The 19,296-nt window shown below is 42.9% G+C and overlaps 1 protein-coding gene across 1 annotated transcript in view; it reads right to left on the reverse strand.

The window, feature by feature from the left end:
- MAP1A (microtubule associated protein 1A) overlaps positions 1-18,911 on the reverse strand; it is a 56,538-nt gene extending 37,627 nt beyond the window's left edge. Inside the window, exons 1-2 of the mRNA XM_032123055.1 lie at positions 18,808-18,911; positions 14,200-14,301 (exon numbers count right to left, since the gene is read on the reverse strand). The gene's annotated coding sequence lies outside the window, so the exon portion shown is untranslated. The remainder of the gene's footprint in view (positions 1-14,199; positions 14,302-18,807) is intronic.
- Between the last annotated feature and the right edge of the window lie 385 nt (positions 18,912-19,296).

Genomic DNA, 19,296 nt, shown 5'->3' on the forward strand with positions numbered 1-19,296 from the left:
CTTCTCAGCAGCCAGCTGGGCCAGCACCAGCACATGAAGGCACCCATAGACACAGCAAAACTTCCCACATTTCCCATCAGATGAGAGAGCAAAGGAGAAGGGACAAGCCAGATCCGTCACTGAAAGTAAGGAAGAAATGCAACCAAGGCAATGTGAGAGAAGCTACATGAGCCAAATCCTGGTGCAAGATCCCTCTTCGTGAAGAGGGGATTTTTTCCTTCCAAACTGCCTCAGATCACATTCTTGCTCTGAACCAGACAGTAACCTGTTGTAAAAGGTACCAGCTGCCCCAAAAATGGATTCCTGGGAACCTGCTCTTTTAACTGTTTTCAAGGCCTGGACAGGGGCACAAAGGCTGCTAACACCCTTATGGAGAACAGCATCAGTCCAGAGGCACCAATTCAGCAGGTACCCTGCCTGTTATTCAGGTAGCAAATGCCATGATGCTCTACAGACAGGGAGCTGGTAGGACAGCTCTGACAAAAATCACAGCAGGATCCTAAGAGAGAGACAACAGGCATCAGTGGCAAAAATGAGGATGTTGCAAATGGCAGGCAGGAGCTAAGCCTGGCAGAGAAACCAAAAGGAAGGTTGGAGAGAGGATAGAATAGAATTTAGAACTGGCAGTGGCACAAGTAAAATTGCCAAGACAACATACAGTTGGGAAGGTTGACAACACTCTGGATATACTTCCATGTTTATATGGCTGTAACATTGACTGGAGATGACTTGCTTAAAAAGAGGTACATTTTTATTAACCCATACCAGGGGTTAATGAAACCATCAGAGGTGCTTCGTTTTTTTGTGTAACATATAGAATTGGAAACCGAGATGTTGACATGCAGACACTTTTATGTAAGCAATGCAAAACAGTTCTGCCACATTTTGTGAGGCTGCAGAACCCATTACCTGTCAGGTTCAGGCAGATTTAACAGGCATTGTTTGGAGGCTTCTCTCACAATGGATCCAGGTTTGAAGACAAGCTAAAAATTATAGGAAAAACTAACAGTGACATGATCTAGTTACTACTACATGCAAAGATACCACAGAAATAACCATACGCTATGATTACAGAACAGAAATTGCTCTTTCAGGCATATTTTAAATTTAAAGAGATAAAACATTAGTCCCTGCAAACCAGTTCTAGTAAATTGTGTGCATATTTGGGATGTCATGGTTTCTAGACACTTTCTGCTTATAAGATCTGCTTAGTCAAGAAAAAGAAAAAGTAAGAGAAATATGCAAATGTTCTTTAGACATGGATCAAACAGGACATCCATTTCAGGCACTATTCCCTCCTGGGTTTATGCTCTCCTGTATGATAAGACCAGCACTGCAGCACATGCTTTCCTGCAAAGATCTTGCTCAGATGAAACAAGAGAGGGAAAACAAAAAAGGGGTGGGGGTGTGGTGAGAGGAGGAAGGGAAATCAATAATCACTTTGAATTATTCATCCCCATGAAATAGGAATAAGAATGCAAGCAAATGCCATCTTTAGAACAGTGATCCCAGGAGAATTTTCTTTATAGAAGTCTGTCTACTGCAGGTTTTTTCTACAGAATCATTAGTACTCACAAAAATTTCAGAGGCAAAGTAGGATTAGGTCAAACCCAAACCATTCACTTACCTGAAGGCACATAACATTGTAAATAATCATTGCAAATTTCTGCAATAGCTACTGTCAAAGTGAAGGCAGACAAAATCCAGAATAGGCCTCAGTGTACAAAAATGAATAAAACACTGAGATCAGGTCATCTGAAAGAAATATATGTCCTTGTCCTATTGTGTTGTTCAGAAATCTTTTTCCTTTTTTTTTAAAAAGCATCAGAAATTTAAGTCTCATCTAACTCAACCATCCTAAAAAGTTCCACAGATAAGGACCAGCATCACTGGAGCAAACCCCACTGTTTAAAATAAATTCAAAATATATTCCATCAAGGCAATTTAACAAAGGCCTGAGAAATCAAAATCACTGAGTTATTCCCAAGCTACTACCTTAAGGACAGCCCAGACTTAGTATTTCTTTTTAAAAAGGTAACAAAGAAAAAAAATCATTCACACCTACAAGGACACAAAGTACTAAAGAAAACAAAACAAAATATTCTTGGTTTACATTGTGTCCTGAAGAAAGGTCCAACCATTCCCCAATGATCTTATCATTATTTTCCTTTTCTATCAAATTCAAGGGTAAATCTTCCTTCAAGGTCCATTCAAACAGATCTTGACCCCTTGAATATTCTATATGACAGACAGTACAGCAGGACTGGTTCAGCTCAATGCACTCCCTCCTCTGTCCTTGAAGGATAAGAAAGATTATTCCAGGATAAACCCAGTTATTCTTTGCCTCCATATACACTTCAAGATTTTGAATTCCATTAACTGCCAGCAACATTTAATCACAGCATCTGGTTTTAGAAGCAAGAGTAACAATTTAGTAAGGCAAGTTCTAACTTTAGAAATGCAACTGGTGAATTCACAACTGGGGCGATTTCAACTCTAGGAGTTTTGAGCTAAGAAACTCACAAAATTGCCAAGTTAATTATCTGTGGAAACCAAATGCAAAAAAACACAGGAAAAACCTCACCAAACATTATTTTTTGCTCTGTTTTGTATAAGGACTAATTCTGAGTAGAAAATAACTATATTGGTTTATTTCTAGTTGAATAATTATATCAGAACAGTCTGGTTTGTGAAGACTTACTCTCAAATAAGCATGCCTGCATCAGGAGTTCCCCCACTAGCATGTTACTGACAGCTTTGCTAGCAGCTCCCACACACACCAGACCTAAGCGATGACAGGAGAAAAAGCAGGTGGATCACAGCAGTGACCTGTACTGGCTTGGCTTTCCAGCAGTGTCCCACCACCACCCCTGCAGCAGAGGAGCCCCACACACAACACCTATGGCAGATAACGCATTCTCCACTATTTACCACCATGACAGAAGGAATTCTTGGCTGGGCTGACTACTTTCCCTTAATGAACACATGTGCCTCTGTTTAGGCCCAGTTCTCTTCATAAATGACTTGGACATATGACTCAAAGGGATACCAAGTAAGTTTGCCAGTTATACTACATTAAGAGCAGCTATTGCCTCCCTCAAAGGCAGAAGGCAGACAAGTCTTACAGAGAGGCCTTGACAATTCAGAGAGTTGGGGAATCACCAACCGTATGAAGTTTGAGGACAGGTGTTGGATTCTAAACCTGGAATGGGGCGACCCTGGATGTATGGACAGACTGGGGAATGAGAGGCTGGAGAGCAGCATTGTGAGAAGGGACCTGCGAGTCCTGGTTGATGGCAAGTTGAATATGTCAGCAGTGCCCTGGCAGCCAGGATGGCCAACAGCATCCGGGGGGGCATCAGGCACAGCATCGCCGGCTGGGTGAGGGACGTGATTGTCCTGCTCTGCTCTGCACTGCTGCGGCCTCACCTCAAGTCCTGGAGGCAGTTTAGGGTGTCACAATACAAGAACGATCTGGAGCTATTAGAGAGCATCCAAAGGAGAGCAACAGAGATGGTGAAAAGTCTAGGTGAGAAGCCATCCTGAGGTCAAACCTCACCAGGGTCTGCAGCTTCCTCATGAAGGGCAGCACCGATCTCTGCTCTCCGTGACAGGACCTGAGGGATGGGCTGGAGCTGTGTCAGTGGAGGTTTAGGCTGGGTACTAGCAAAAGGTTCTTCCCACAGAGGGTGGTCAGGCACTGGAACAGGCTCCCCAGGGCAGTGGTCACAGTCCCAACGCTGCCACAGCTCAAGGAGTGTTTAGACAACAATCTCAAGCATATGGTGGGATTTTGGGGTGCCCTGTGCAGGGCCACAGGTTGGACTTGATGATCTTTGTAGGTCCATTCCAACTCAGGATATTCTATGATTCTATGATAATTACCTACGGTTTATAACAGACCTGTCATATGTTCACATAAAAAAACCACCTTACCTAAAAAAGTCTACATAACACAAAAATCCTAGCACCTCCCCAAAAAACCCACAAGCAATAGCTAAAACACGCATTTGGTTTAAAATGAAAATAGGAACTATCTTCAGGCAGTGACTTCATTTTCTTTGCAGTGTTCGTAGTATTCCAAAGCTCAAACTCAGGAACTGACCCATTTGTTCCACTACTGCTTCATACAGACCAGCAGGATAAAGCAAAAAGTAAAAAGAAATTACAGGTGGATTAGGGAACTGGTATGGGTCCTCTGCAGTAACACATGTCCTGGCAAGAAACCAGGAAAAGCTGATTGCCTGTCTACACAATCCCCCAAAGTTTCCAAATCAACTGGCAAGGCATTCCACTATACAGAACAGAATGAAAACAAGTTGGTACTTCAGAAGAAAGATTCCTCTAGACCCGAGCCATTAACGATCCCCATTAACTCCACTTCAGAATTCCTGATTTTCTAGCACAAAGACTACTATGATTTCTTAATATCAAACAGAAAGCATGTCATCTCAGATTATCCAAGAAAGAAACAACATCAGATCAGGAGGGGAAAACGATGCCTCAAGTCTGCAACTTAAGTTCTTACAGAGGGAGGAGAGAGGTGTATGTTCCAGCAATGCCATAGTTAACAGAGCAAGGCAAAATCTTGTAACTGAGCCAGTCAGACTGAGGGACATCTGTTTTCTAAGAAGGTAGGAATTATGGCATTAAAATTACAATAGCACATGACAACAATTAATCTTGGGGCAAAGTAGGATTAACATGTTCCATCCACACTGTTTTTCTACTTTTCAGAATCTGGACCTAGTGGAAGAATTTATTTCCCAAAATAGCAGCTCAGATTGTAGATGAGATCACTGCAGTTCTGTTTGGACCCATTGCCTGCACAGGTGAAGCAGAGCAGCAGCCTTGTCCTCCTTGGCCAAGGGCCTGCCACAATCACCAGGGTATACAAGCACCTAGTGCTGATTGCATGGCCTGTTTCTCTGGCACCTGGCCCAAAAATGCCACCCATTACTCTGTGCTGGAACAGTAAGATAGGGCACATTTGCTGGCTGTGAGTGGCTTTCCACCCCACAAAGCCACCGTGGGAAGTGCAGCAGAACCTGACGGCCAAACCATGAGGTCACATACAGTAAAGGCTCAGCCCTGGTCCTCAGCCTACAAAGGATGCCACCACTGGTGCACCCAAAACCACTTACCTGAGTGCAACACCTGCGTAAACAGGAACTGAGAGCAGCTGGTCAGAGACTCACTCCTTGAGCCCACACCAATACCAGTGATTCTTTAAAAGCAAAGGAAAGGGAGCTGCACTCACAACATGGTAGAGGGAAACAGACCAAGAAATCTGTCAGAAAATTATACACAGCCGCTGAAACTCACATGTTAAAGATTATTTTCCTGCTTAATCCTGCTTCCCCTTTGCTCATCATATTTATCTTAGCAAGGTCCAGTTGACTAGGAGTAGAAAAGCCTACTCTAAGCCACTGCTCCTGGGCACACTAGAGAAAAGTGGACAGAACCAGAGTGAAATAATAAATAATGATACACATCATATTTATAAGGCTTTCCTTCCAAAATCTAGACGTGACTGATACCAGAATTCCAGCAACATTAAAAAAAAAAAAAAAAAAAAAAAAAAATCACCAAAAGCTTGTATTAACTTGTACTAAGTATCTCTAGTTCCAACACCTCTGCTAAACATGGAATAATGTGAAGACTTCAAAAGCAGCATGTATTAGAACTTCTCTTATTTAGGTCTCTACTCTGTTGCTGCAGTTGCCATGCTTACAATGCACATGGCCACCAAGAGAATGCTGCCTTTGTCAAACTAAAGAAATGTCACTGCAACACAAAAAATATAAAACCAAACCCACAAATACCAGCAACCCTCTTTCCCCCCACAATATTCTGTGTGCAGCTACTGGGATGGACAACATGAAATAGCTGCCAGAGCACAGTTTGAAGAACTGTTCTGCATCACACAGATCATCCATAAAATGTTATCCAATGACTGACAGCTGCTAACATTGTGAGATGGAGAAAATGGTGTCTTCAACAGCCTTTGCTGGTTTTCTGCTGCTATTCGGTGGAAGCACATCCTCTTCCCACCCCTCCCCCTGCTTCTTTTTCCTTAACTGGTTCACTCAGTACTTTTGAACCGTTCTTATTTTTAAAAAAACCAACATAGATAGGGAGGGACCTGTAAGGGGGAAAGGACAATCAATTTGGCTTGATAGACCACTGATCTGAACTAGTAAGTCATTTCCTTTGATCTTACTTGCTTTTTAAAAGCTTAACAGAATCTTCCCCATAGTTCTCAGCAAAGGAGCTTAACAGAAGGAGAGCAGCTGAGAAAAAATGGTTCTTTTATAGGAATGATGCTTTCCATGAGTATATCCTGTATGATTCATTGAAGCCTCAGCAATTTCAAATGTACAACAAGTGTGTATAAAAATGTGAGTTGCAGAGGGTGAATTTAAAACTTACATTAATTTTAGGGCCCTTTCAGTCAGTTACAATGTTTGGGCAGAACAGCACAAGAGTAAGAAACTGATGTTTGCTGAGCCTCTGCTGAGCTGAAGTTCAAAATAGTTCACTGGGGCTTTGGTTTCTTATTTTCACACCGTAGCCTTTTGGGTGTCACAGTGAGAATCTCAAAACACATGGCAGGATCAAAGGAACCATTTGAAATACAGCAGGCAAACAGAGATGAAGACTGACAACTCCCTGGCCTGCCAAAGCAGCGTCAGTATGCTGGCATCAGACACATGAAATGCAGCCCATCTTCCCATCTATGCATGGGAAGCATCATTCCTATGAAAGAATCCATTTTTCACAGCTGCTCTGGTTCTGTTAAGCTCCTCTGCTGAATATTGAGGGGAAAATTCTGTTCAGCTTCTTACAAGCAAAGAGAACTCTGAGGATGTGTAATGTCCAGACAAGCTCTCTTAGCACAAAAACAGAAACATGTAAGACCATATGTATGACCATATATAAAAATGCTTCTTTTACCAACTTGAGCAGATGCTTTAATGCTATCTCGTTTTAAAACTAAGCTCTGCAGGTCAAATAGAGCCAGAAACATTCAGTAAATATTTCTGTTCTGTAGTTGAAAGAAATTGAAATATATTTTAGAGACAATGAAATTTTCACAGCAACAGTGGTGGGAGATTGCAGCATTCAGACCAAGCCTATGCAAAAGATAATTTCTGTACAAGATCTAAGATTGACTAAGCTCTCAGCTTCCAATCTGAGCTCCACTACTCTGGCATTTAAGTCCTAGGGGACTGGAAAACCCATCAGCAGTAAAGATTCAAACAGAATACTAAATTAATGTCAATCAGCATGGCTTTACAGAAAAGATGACCTTCCTTCTTAATAAAAACCAAATAAGCTTGTCAAAATCTCAAAGGTTGTCTTGATATAGTGCAATCATTATTTCATAAGTCACGTCATATAAGCCTACACCATGACTCGTGCTGCTCACTGTATTCATAGACTACAGGAAAAGGAGGAAAGGAGACTGGTGGCAAAGCTTATGGATGGTACCAAGTATGGCTGTAGATGAACCGCCAGGGAAGCTTCACAATGCTGAGTTTCATTTGCCCTTTTATTTATCAGTATAATTCACACAAAATTACACTAACTATTGCTAACCAGAGCTAACTGTTACCACTGGGGTATCTTGAGGTTATGATAACCTTGGTTCTATTCAGGAGTCAGCTCACTGCTCAGCAGCAGTCAGAAAGCAATAGATATGTCAGAAATCTGCAAAGGAAGAAAAAAAAAATCTTGTGCCACTGTGTAAATGCATAGCTCTACCCCACTTTGAACACTACACACTTCTGTTCCCAGCATCCCAAAGAGGTAGATCTGGAAGGCATTAATAAAAAATATAAAATGAAAGGTCTGGAATAGTTTCCATATAAGAAACCATTAGGTAAGTCTGGCCTCTGCAATCTGGAGAAATCATGTGAAGGGAAATATGCCAGACCTGTAACACAACCAGATTGGACAGAATTGCCCAATATAGGGAGGTATATCAAAATGAGACCAGACAGGAATAAGAATCCAAGCAAATAAGATGTGGTTGCAGGTTTCTTCCTATGAGAGGTCAATGAACTGTTCTATTCCTTGCTTCCTCTACTCTTAGGGAAAAACTGAAAAACTTTGTGGAAGTTGAAAAGTGATGTTACTAAACAGATAGAAAACATGAGCAGGAAAGAGATATTAGCCAGGACAGTACAAGGAAAAAGTATTTTATGCACTCATCTTACACTCCTGCCCACGCATCCATTTTTTTGTCACTGTGCTGGCTGTACCTGTGGCTTGAGCCAGTACAACTACCCACCCTAACATACAGCAGCCTTAGAGAAGATATATTCTTACAGAACACACAAGTAACTGATTAAAGTCTGTCTAACTGGTAGATCCTGGAGGTGCTTGCAAGTCCCACAGAGATATTCTTTACCAGTTATTTGGGAGAAAAATCTAAAGATGTTTGTGACAGGAATCAGCTGGAGAGAGCAATGCTTGGGATTATTGCAGCCACATGTACCAACAAGAAACATGGGCCGTGCTTACAGCCTGGGAAGCTATTTTAGTAGACTGCAATTCATGGGATCTTTGAGGTCATGCTCAGTGTGGTTACTATGAGAGTAAATACAGCCCTCAAGCACACAAGGAAGAAGCACAGAAGCTGACAAGTGCTTGCTTTTGTTGTATTTCTCTGGTCAAAAGCATGTTGGCAGACAAACGGTACAGGACAATTAATTGCTCAAGGACTAGAAATTGCAAAAGTCCAAAGAATCATTGTTGCATCTGTGGGGGGAAAAAAAGAAATAGTGTTAGCCACTGACTTTTTTTCTACCTGAACATGCAAATTTAGAATATAGTAGTACTTTTATTAAAGAGCTGAACAAAATCCATCACTCAATGATCTATGTTACAGAAATCTCGCTAGCAAGAGGCCACAGCTGTGGGGAACATACACTTTCACTGTAATCTAATTTTCACAAGCAATTGGTCTTTTTCCTCCTGTCTGGAACAGCTTTTGCTTGAACACACAAACTTATCATCTTTACTATCTAGAAGCTATAATTTGAATAAACAAGGCAGCTTTTTTTACTGTCATGCACTTAAGACTCACCACTGAAGACTAACTAAACAGTGCAGTAGGAAAAAGCATTCGGCACAAGCTGACGTTCCAAGACATTCCAAGTTCCGAAGAAGTTGAATAACTTGTACAAGTGAAAACATTGACCTATGGGATATTTGTTAGCGTAAAAGGAGGATCAAATGCAGACTTTGAGAGAAAGATGTGCATGGTGGTCTTGTGCATTTGCCTTTTCTTCTTATCAGATTTGTAACTTAATACAACCTGGTTTGTGCCAGGACTAAAAGTCCCTGTCCTTTCACTGTTGCAAAGCTGAATACATAGAAGCACAGAACAGCCAAGGTTTGAAGGCACCTCAAAAGATCATCTGGTTCAACTTCATGGGAAATGAAACATAGATTATACATCTAGCACCCTGTCCAATTACATCTTGAAAACCTTCAGTGATGGGACTCTCCCATGTCCCTGGGAGGTTTTTCCCTGTCACTGATTTTTCTCACAGTTAAGAAAAAAAATTCTTACCTGACTTGAACACTCTTCCAACGCAACTTGCACTCATGGACCCTTGTGAAGGTAAAGCCTTCATCCTCTTTGTAGCTGCCTGTATGTTCCAGAAAGGCAGTAACACCGAATTCTTCTCCTAGTCCGAGTTAAAAGCCTTCTAGGAGTGCTCATCCAAAAGACAGATGCCTTCAGGAACTGCAACGTAACTTTGCCACATTCTCAGGGAGCTGTGGCAGATACATCTGTATCCTCAATTGGCACAAAGTGTAAAACAAAGGCATCAGTAGGATGTGAAGTATGAGTGTTAAGCTGAATATGAAAGGCTTCAGAGCCTGAAGGCCATCTGCTGACAAGGCAGCCAGTTATTCAGCTGTTACTGATGACTTTCAGTATAAAACATTATGTTTGCAAAGGAAAATGCAAGCTAATACTTGAAAATGCTTAATATTTCTCATAATCCTTTTACAGATGCAAGAAAAGTATCTAATCAATGTTTCGTTATTTCAAGAATTTGTTCCATCAAATTCAACCTGCATGGTGTTTTTAATAGCTTGATTTTCAATTATGTCTTTAGTTATTTTTAAAAAGTTTTTTGAAGGCCAACACAAAGTACAACTTGAGAGAAAAGACCACTGGGGTGGTTGTTGAGGTATTTAAAACCCCCTCTAGTCACACTGAAAGCAGCTGCTAATATTCATGGAGTTAACTGCTTTCAGAAAAAGTGGTTTTCTCTGAACATCAAAATCAACAGATATCAGAAAGCATATTTCCCTTGTGCTGAGAAAGAATTATTTTGAGCATTTCACCTCACACCATGTCACTTTTTATTTGAAAGGGACATTCTCTCCTGGTTTTAAAGAACTCTTAACATCCAGTGCAAGGAGACACTGCCCATGATCTTACACTACTCTGGCAGCCAGTGGCAACTCACAGTTGTGCAGAAATGCACCTGGGGCTGCCCTTAGCATACAGGAGGGCACACTTCCATTCATTTTTTTCTCCTCACATCACCCTTTCCTTCCTTCCTTCAGACAAGTTACTAGGTTCCAGATTCCCCGAATACATCCACACTTGATTTCTTGCTGTGCCTCCTCTCCAAAGCCTGTGAACTATGCTGTGAAGTTACCCTTACAGCATGGGTCATGTCGTCTGTGGTACTCAGAGGACAGCCAGCAAGTCAGTGTGGGAAAAAAGAAACTCAAAACCCCAATTACAAATCAACTTCCATAAGGTGCACTTAGTCTCACTTTACTATTACAAGCTCTGCCCTCAGCTTTTTTCTTCTTGGTTTGAATTTGAGGCTCATTTTCTCCTCATCATCTTTAAGCAGACTAAAAGCTTGTCTGAGGGATAACTGTGCCATCTCTGTTCCCACAGAACACTGCAGTTACATTTTAATTTCAGCTGCAAACACTATGCATTAACATCCTACAAATACAGTTTGGAAATAACTATTGTAACCGAGTGAGAAATTGCAAAGAAGAAAGTCTTGGAATATTCTGGTAGGAGACTGCTTTACTTAGCCAAATTGTATTACCAGTCTCCATCTTTTGTTTCTTGCCAGTGGTGTCGAATGTTTACTGGTTGCTACAAGTCTGTCGAGTGAGAAAACAGAAGGTCAAAGAACTACTCTGGCTTTACAGTAACTGCTGTGCTCCAGCTGGCTTCTCCCTAATCACAGACTGCAAACATCAGCCTTTAAGGGAATGATATTGTCCGATTCACGCACCTCTGAAAAGAATAGTTTTATCCTTCAGATATCCTACTCAGCATACCAGTGTGGAGGCACATGTCCCCCACACAAGCCAGACTGGGATCTTTCAAGCAGTATGGAATCAAAACAACATTAGCTGGAAGGGATTTCAGGAGAGCTCTAGTACAGCCCTCTGCTCAGAGAAGCTAGCACCAAGCTATGAATGCTAAGAGGAAAATCAGTTGCAGGCACTCTTCCCTTTGCCCACGGTAGGAACAAGAGTGTAAGTAAAGTGTAGAGCTGAGCAACAATAAAAAAGTTCTAGTTTTATGTCTGTTCATTTGGAGAATAGTGATGAACAACACCTTCACAGGGCTGTTACAGGATATACAGCAATGAATTTGCAGCAAGTTGCAGCAAAAGCTAAAAAAAAAAAAACAAAAAACAAAAAAACGAGATTCTTTACCATCAAAGCAATCAGTAAAGAATAGCTGCTCAAGCAGAAACTGCAAAGCTAAAAGAGCGTTTAAAACTGCAGCTATATTCCAGAGGGTTTTATCTGATGGTACATATGGAATGCAGACAAGATTGTTCCCGGTTTACATTTAGAGATTCTTCTAGATTGTATTCTCAGCCGTGACCTGAAATTTCTCTTGTAGCAGTCTTTCCCGCTTCCTCCCCACAAACCATGCCATAACCATAGTTTACTGCTGTCACTGAGAGAAACCTGTCTGCATGCAAGATCTACCACCATCAAGTAAATCATGGGATTATAGCATAACTCCTCAATTTAAGCCTTTCAGCATTCAAGATACAGTCCCCTGCACAATCTTCCTGTACAGACTGTCATTATTTTCCACAGTCCCATACAGCTGCTTAACACATTTTAAATTGTAGCCATTATTCCCACACACACTCCTTTTGCCTCTGACAGATCATCTTGCTGCATTTCAGGATCCATGCTTACTGAATAAACATGAATCCAGACAAGGAAATGTGCAAGTATCTAATTTGAGGCAAAGCTGCTCTCTAGACCCCCATAATCCCAAAAGCCTTTCTCTGCCTGCCTGTTCCGGCCTTAAGTGCTGCCAGGGAGATTTATTAGAGAAATTATGTGTGCCAGCTGTACACACTTGCCACAAACCAAGTAGCCCCTACAGTAACGCCTCTGGTCCAAAGACCAATCCATGTCTGCTAGATCCCCAGGCCAGAACCTCTCACATCTTTACTGCTAAGCACATCAGAAGCAGGAGCTGCTGAGAGGCAGCTATGCTTTTCCTTTCCCAAAAAATGTACTAGAGCAAAGAGATACTGTGCTGAGCTAGCTGGAATGTATAGTCCTACAGGAAACTCTGCAGGTGTGTAATGATGGCTCTAAAGAAGAGTGGCAGCAGGACTGATACCAGGTTAAGCTGCACACCTCCAGTTCAGGACCAAGTCTCTACACACAGTTTATATCAGAACTTCTGTTTACCCATCCTTCTGTCAGTAACTTCTGCATACCAAAGTCTGGCCCCTAATTCTGTGGGCAATAGGCTTCCTTAAACAGACTTCATAGCCTCAGATTCCCCAAAGATTTTTGCTTGGTAGACTAAGTCACTCATCTATATGCTTGCTGATCTCTTTGAAGAGCTACAAGATATTTGAAAAGCAGAACTTCCCTTTGCAGCACCAATGGTGACTCTTCCCAGATAGACACTAATCCTGCCTTTTATTGTAGTTGCTGCTGTTTTGCTCAATAGGCCTGATAGTCAGTTAACAGACTTGCATTTCCCCAGATCCATCACAGAAACCTCTTAATAGATGGTTAACAGACTTGCAATTCCATCACAGAAACCTCTTCATAGACTCCCAACACATTCATCACCCTTTGCTCCTCAAGGACCACACTAGGGAAGTGAGTGGGATACATTTTGCTAACATTAATCCAGATATTTCAACTCTGACTTAGAAGAATTCTTGGGCAAATGCTGTACTCATGGCAACTTTTCAGTGCTCTAGTTTATTTGTACTATAGGCCCTGTTACAGCTGCTTCAAATTGAGACAGATCTGCTGAGTGTTTCAAATTATATGTATCATACACATTATTTTAATCCCATAAGTGTATACACACGCACACACCATCATGCAAGGAGGGAGAATTTCCATCCCCATGTTAAAATGTCACAGAGAAGGTGAGACATCTCAGTCAGTGGCACATTTGAGAAGAGTCCAGGTACTTTCTTTCACAGCTGTCCATTAGGAGAACAGCTTCCTCAACTGGAAAAATTCGAAGCTCTGACTAGAGTGCAAAACATACAGTGAGCTATAAGATGGTCTTATATAAACCAGGTTTTGCAAGTGTCATCTGTGCTTATTATAGTAACTTAACATATGTTACATAAAAGTATTATAATCAGAGTTCAAGCTTTTCACAAGCTAAGCAAGCACAATTTCTAATGGTTAATGTTATTCTTATATGCTCTTATTCATTGTTCTCAGGAAAGGGAGCTAGGCCTTCAAAAAGAGGAATCCAAAATGTCATTTGGCTACTCTTACACACTACTTGCAACATCTTTTGTGCATACGAAAACATATTCTAAAACCCAACAGGAAGAGATTGACAATAAATAGCTTACAAAGTAAACAATTTTGTGCCACCTGAATAAGATACAGAAGATAGATGAATTCTAACTTCTAACTCATTTAATAGGCTTTAAACCAGCACATATTTCTATTCAACTCTATTCTCAGTAGTAAGATCTGTAATTTTAAGGTAAATTCATTGCATCCATCATACTGTTAAGATTGTTTTTCTTTAGCATTCAGCTCTGCAGAATCCTGGGCAAACAAGTCACTAATTGAATCACAATCAGTTTTATTCTTTGTTGTTGGTCTGGGGTTTTTTTCCAGACCCAAAACAAGAGTTAAAAGTTAATATATATTAACCAAAAAGCTGACCTTTAACTTCAGAAGAAAACTGAGCCAGATGTCGGGTTACAAAGAGCCGCAGTTGATGATTCAGATCACAGTACAGAGTATCGATGTTCCAGGAACGAATTCCTGTCCAAAAACAAAAGAAAAAAAAAAAAAAAGAAAGAAAAAAAGTGAGCTGTCATTGTCATTATATCTACTCCAGAAACAGAAGTGGAAAAAGAGAAATGAGCAGGACACACAAGGACCAGGGATGCTCTACTAGATGAGCATACTTAGGATGGAGAAAGTCTTCAGAAGCAGAGGACCACAAGATGCTTACCTTCCATAAAATATTTCTTCCTGAAGGACATGCAGTGAGCAAGTCTCCATTTGACTTGGACTTCATGAAAGGGAAACCAACAAGAGATGAGGCCAAATGAACTACACTACCTCCTAACCAACAAATACATTATGTTAGTTTTACATCTGCACTCTCCAGCACTGATCACCAGTAGAGATGGACTACTTTGTGGTTATGCTACTGAAAAGCTCCGAGACATCAGCTTCTTTGCTCCTATAGCCCGTGCATCCTCCAAGTCACAAAAGCCCCCCACCCCTCCAACTTTGTCTGCCTAATCACTCCTTCAAAGACGCTGATCCCACTAAGACCCTTTGAGTCTGTTCTTTAATCTATATAATCTTTGCCAGCTAATTGCCTTCATATCACAGCAGGAAGCTGCTTCTGCTCCCAGAGCAAGTGGCACCAAGCCATACTGGGGAAGTCACCTTCAGACCTCAATGTGAGCAGGTGTACATTCTGGAGGACACCTAACACTACAGATCACAGATCTTCAGTTCCCAGTAGGGAGCAGCCTTTCCTAGATGGTGTGACTGTAGACTGTGCCACAATGAGCAAAAGCAGGATATCACTAAATCCCTACTCCAGCATCTGGTGCTGATGCCAGCTGATGTTCGGACGTTGAGGGCCAATGCTACAGACTTCTAAAGTTAACTGAAACAAGAATTTCAGCTCCGGTATTTCTTGATGGAGTCCTCACTGAGAGTTCTTTCACCATCTCTCTTGCATAAAATACAAAGTTTTATTGCCTCTATTATCTGCTTTCTTTCAAGGGAACCATGTTAATTTTCCATGGATATATCATTCCCATTTACTGCCGTTCTAGTTCTCCATGTTGTGCAACAGCTTTTGCTGACCACTGGTGGGAGAGGATCCTCAAGGACACATGCTCCAGCCTTCTACACATACCAAGACACAGTAATCATTGCATCACACAGGTCAGTGGTCTCAAGGCCTGTAGAATCTACAGCAGCTAAAAAAAACTTTGTGCTTAGTTTCTTTTTCTGGTGACAGCTGACACAGTAGAGTAATAAAGCTTATTTATCAGCTGACAGTCTGCACTACAGACTGCACAAAAAACCCTCAGTAAATCACCTGAACTTAAGGGAAAAAAGAAAAGAAAAGGAAAAAGAACACAGAAAACCAAACTACTTACCAGCACAGTGCCTTTCAATTTGGACATGGGATATGAACAAACTAAATACATAATAAAAAGACATGGAGCAAGAAGGTGGACAAAATGTTTTCCTGTGCTATACTCCAAGAGAGCATAATTGTTTAAACAAATGTCCAATATAAGAGAATCTTAATGCAGTACTTATGAGCATTCTGACCTGGACAGGAACAAGGTGGCACTCTGCAGGGCAAATCCTGCTGACTAGCTGCTGTGTCATGGTCATCGTGTCCTACTGCAGCAATAAGTGCTATTTGAGGTACTGCTACATCCTCTAGGATGCAGAAAGAATAGATGCTCTTTCAGAGCAAGGAAAGGGAAGAGTGAAATTATCTTACTTGTTCTCATACTTGCAACAATTTATTCAACTTTTTTTTCCCTACAGATAGTCTGAGTTTACTCAAAATCTCTCTCAATTTGCCCCAATTCCAATTTATCACTCCATGGCACATGAGCCAGAACATTGTCCTTGCTGATTAGAATCCTCTACCATGAGAGTGCAGACTATACCACAATAAGGGTTTCTAAACATTCAAGCTCTTTGCACATGCAAAGCCTAGCCATGTGACTCATCAGTTTTCCATCTCATTCTTTATGCCCTTGTGAATGTTTTATTTCCTGCTGAGGTAATTGGCTTAAAAGATTTGGCATTTCTCTCCAATACCAGGCCTAGGCTTCCGGATATTGTTTCAAAATTGGACAAAAGTAACACAGGAACAGAAAAATAAGACTAGCATTTATTAGACAGTATTTTGGAAAAGTGTTGTTCAGATATCCCACAGATTCCCAATGTCACAGCCTACAAAGCTCTACACCTGGAAATGAGCATGTTTCTAGAATGTCGTGTAGCCACTATTGCGTTCTCCTGAACCAAGGTTTAGAAAGAAGTCTGGGAAAACATACTTCTTATATCAGTCAGGGCAAGAGATTTATCAACTGAAAAAAATATCTTTGGTTGTTTTTTGGTTGGTTGGTTGGGGTTTTTTGTTGGGTTTTTTTGTTGATTTTGTTCTTTGCTTTTTTTTTTTTTTTTTTGTGTAGACAGGGTGCCACAGCCAACAGAACAGATACAAAACAAACCCCAGCTTTCATCCTCTGTACTCACTGTTCAGCAGCCTGTTCTACCCTCACGTGAGCCCTCTTCAGCAGCTAACACTTAAGTGGGAATCATAATTTCCACATTTCCTGAACTCCCTGAATCAAGAGTACAACTGTCTACAACATCATAATATGCTGACTATTGACAGGTCTCAAGATTGCTGTCATTTTAACTATTCTCATTTTTCCTATCTATCTTTCAATTTGCAAATATTGGTCCATTTTAAGAAGAGGTCATTCTCCCATTTCATAGTGGGGAAAACTAACTTCCTGGAGGTCCTACTCCATGTAAGTGACAGAGGAAAGACCGAAATCCAGGTTTCCAACTCCCTGAATGATTCACTTCTACTGTCAGTAACTCACTAATACCACTGAAATGGCTCCCCCTCATGCAAATGAAAGAAGTGTTTAGATTTGGCAGAATTTCAGCTGGTTTCTAGTCAGAGAAGGCCAACTGTAGAACTTATTTCTACTGTGGCAGTTAAAATTTGTTACAAACAACATGTTTTTCCTCTGCAGTGGGAATTCTCAGGTTACTGGCATATGACTGCAGAACCAGAGTGAAATCCATTTGTTCACAGTCTGATCTGTCACCATTTCAAAGATTCAGAGAATGGATAAGGATGTAGGTTGGCACATTAGTTCAGTGAAGTGCCAAGTGAAGATGAGCACCCTGCTGTGCAGGAAGCAGAAGTGGCCCCTTCAAAGAAGGTCTTTCAGAGGCCAGATGGTCATAATCAGATCTACCACTCCTGACTAAAGCCATCCCTTGGAAAAGGGGAGGAAACACTCCTCATGAAGAAGCTGATAAGTGACCTGCCAACAGAGGAAGCTGGAAAAGATGCTGAAGAGAAGAAATTGGACAATATTTGACATTTTTACACCCACCCCTTCTTAAATTGCACTGTCCATCTGTTCTTCAGTACTGCTGATGCTTGAGAAGAAAACAGTCACAGAATTATCTCTGAATAATACAGTTTGGCCAATAGTTATGACTGTTATCCCTGGCATATTTCAAATCAATGTGCCTTGGAAATGGGGGGCTGAGGGGAGGAGTGAATGCAGAGTCAGAAGGCTGTTACTTTATTTGTCAAAGGTGTACCAACTGCTTATTAGAAGAGGGATTCCCTTTAAGGTCCTGATGTAGTTAATCAGCCCTCCTTTGCCTTTTTGTCATAAACTATCAGAAACTGCCACAAAGGAAGAACTATCATCTCACCACCTCCTTTCCCCTTACTTCTAAACCACACTGCATCTAATATACAAAGACTAATTCATTGCCAAGGCCTCTGGGTGTTACTAAAATACAGGTAACAGAGGAGAAAAATGTTGTGGCAGGCCTATCCTACATTGTGCCATTCCTGAAGCAGTTCACTGTGCAGCTTGTCCTCTCTCACTCTGGTCCACGCAGTGGCTCTATAGACAGGGAGAGGCCATACCACAGCAGCCCCCTGTTCACAGCCATCCCTAGGACCACAATGAACAGTCCAGCAAGACAATTCCTCCAACAAGACAGAATTTTGGGGTAAGATGGAAATACGATGTAATCTACCAACCCACTAATAAAATAAAGACTGAGGGGAAAGAGAACCATGAAATATCTTCAAGCTTTAAGACGTTCGAAAACTGCGTTAACTGCATGTCACAAATGCACATAAAGCAATGACAGAGGAGAAAAAAATCCGTATGCCGCCCGACGCCGCAGAGAGCGGCCCCGCACTGCGCCGGCGACTCGAGCCCCGCCCGGCCCCGCGGGGCCTCGCCCTCCACCCCGCGGGCCCGACAGCGTCTCGACCCTCCCCGCAGCCACCGCCCGCGGGCCTCCGCCGCCGCCCCTCAGGGACGAGTGGGATGAAGCCCTGCGGCGAGACCGCGGTGCCGCAGGGCGGGGAGGGCACCGGCAGCTCCGCCTCGTCCCAGGCGGCGGCAGGGAGGACGCGCCAGGCGCGCAGCCCCACGGCGCTCAGGGGCAGGGATCGCGTCCGTCCCGCCCGGGATGCTCCGCCGCGACCCCGCTCCTCACCGCGCTCCAGGGCGCCGCGCAGCGCGCCCCGCTCCGGCTCCGTCCCGATCTCCCCGATCACGGCGAGCAGCGCGTGCCGCCGACCGCCCGGCGGCGCCGCCGTGTCCATAGCGACCGGCCCAGCCGCCGTCTCCATGGCAACGCCGCGGCCGCTGCTGCAGCGCGCGGTCACTGGCGCGCGGTCTTAAAGGGCCCCGAGTCCCCCCCTGATTGGCCGAGCGGGCACGTGGTCCTGCGCTACTGCGGGGAGAGGGCGCGGCCTGCGGCCCCGGGCCCCGCCCGCGGACTCCGCGCCCCTCAGCGCCCACGGGCCCGCCCCCCGAGCCCGCCCCACCCTCAGGCTGTCCCGCCCCGCCCCGGGCCCCCGCACGGCGCCGGCTGCGGGGAGCCTCTCGGTCCGGACCCGCCGCACTCGGGCTGCCGGCTCGAGGCAGGTTGTGCCGGCACGGCGGCTGCCGGGGAGCTCCCGCCGGCGCTGGGGCGCGGAGT

Source organism: Corvus moneduloides, chromosome 13 (genome assembly GCF_009650955.1).
Source record: "Corvus moneduloides isolate bCorMon1 chromosome 13, bCorMon1.pri, whole genome shotgun sequence".
NCBI lineage: Eukaryota > Metazoa > Chordata > Aves > Passeriformes > Corvidae > Corvus > Corvus moneduloides.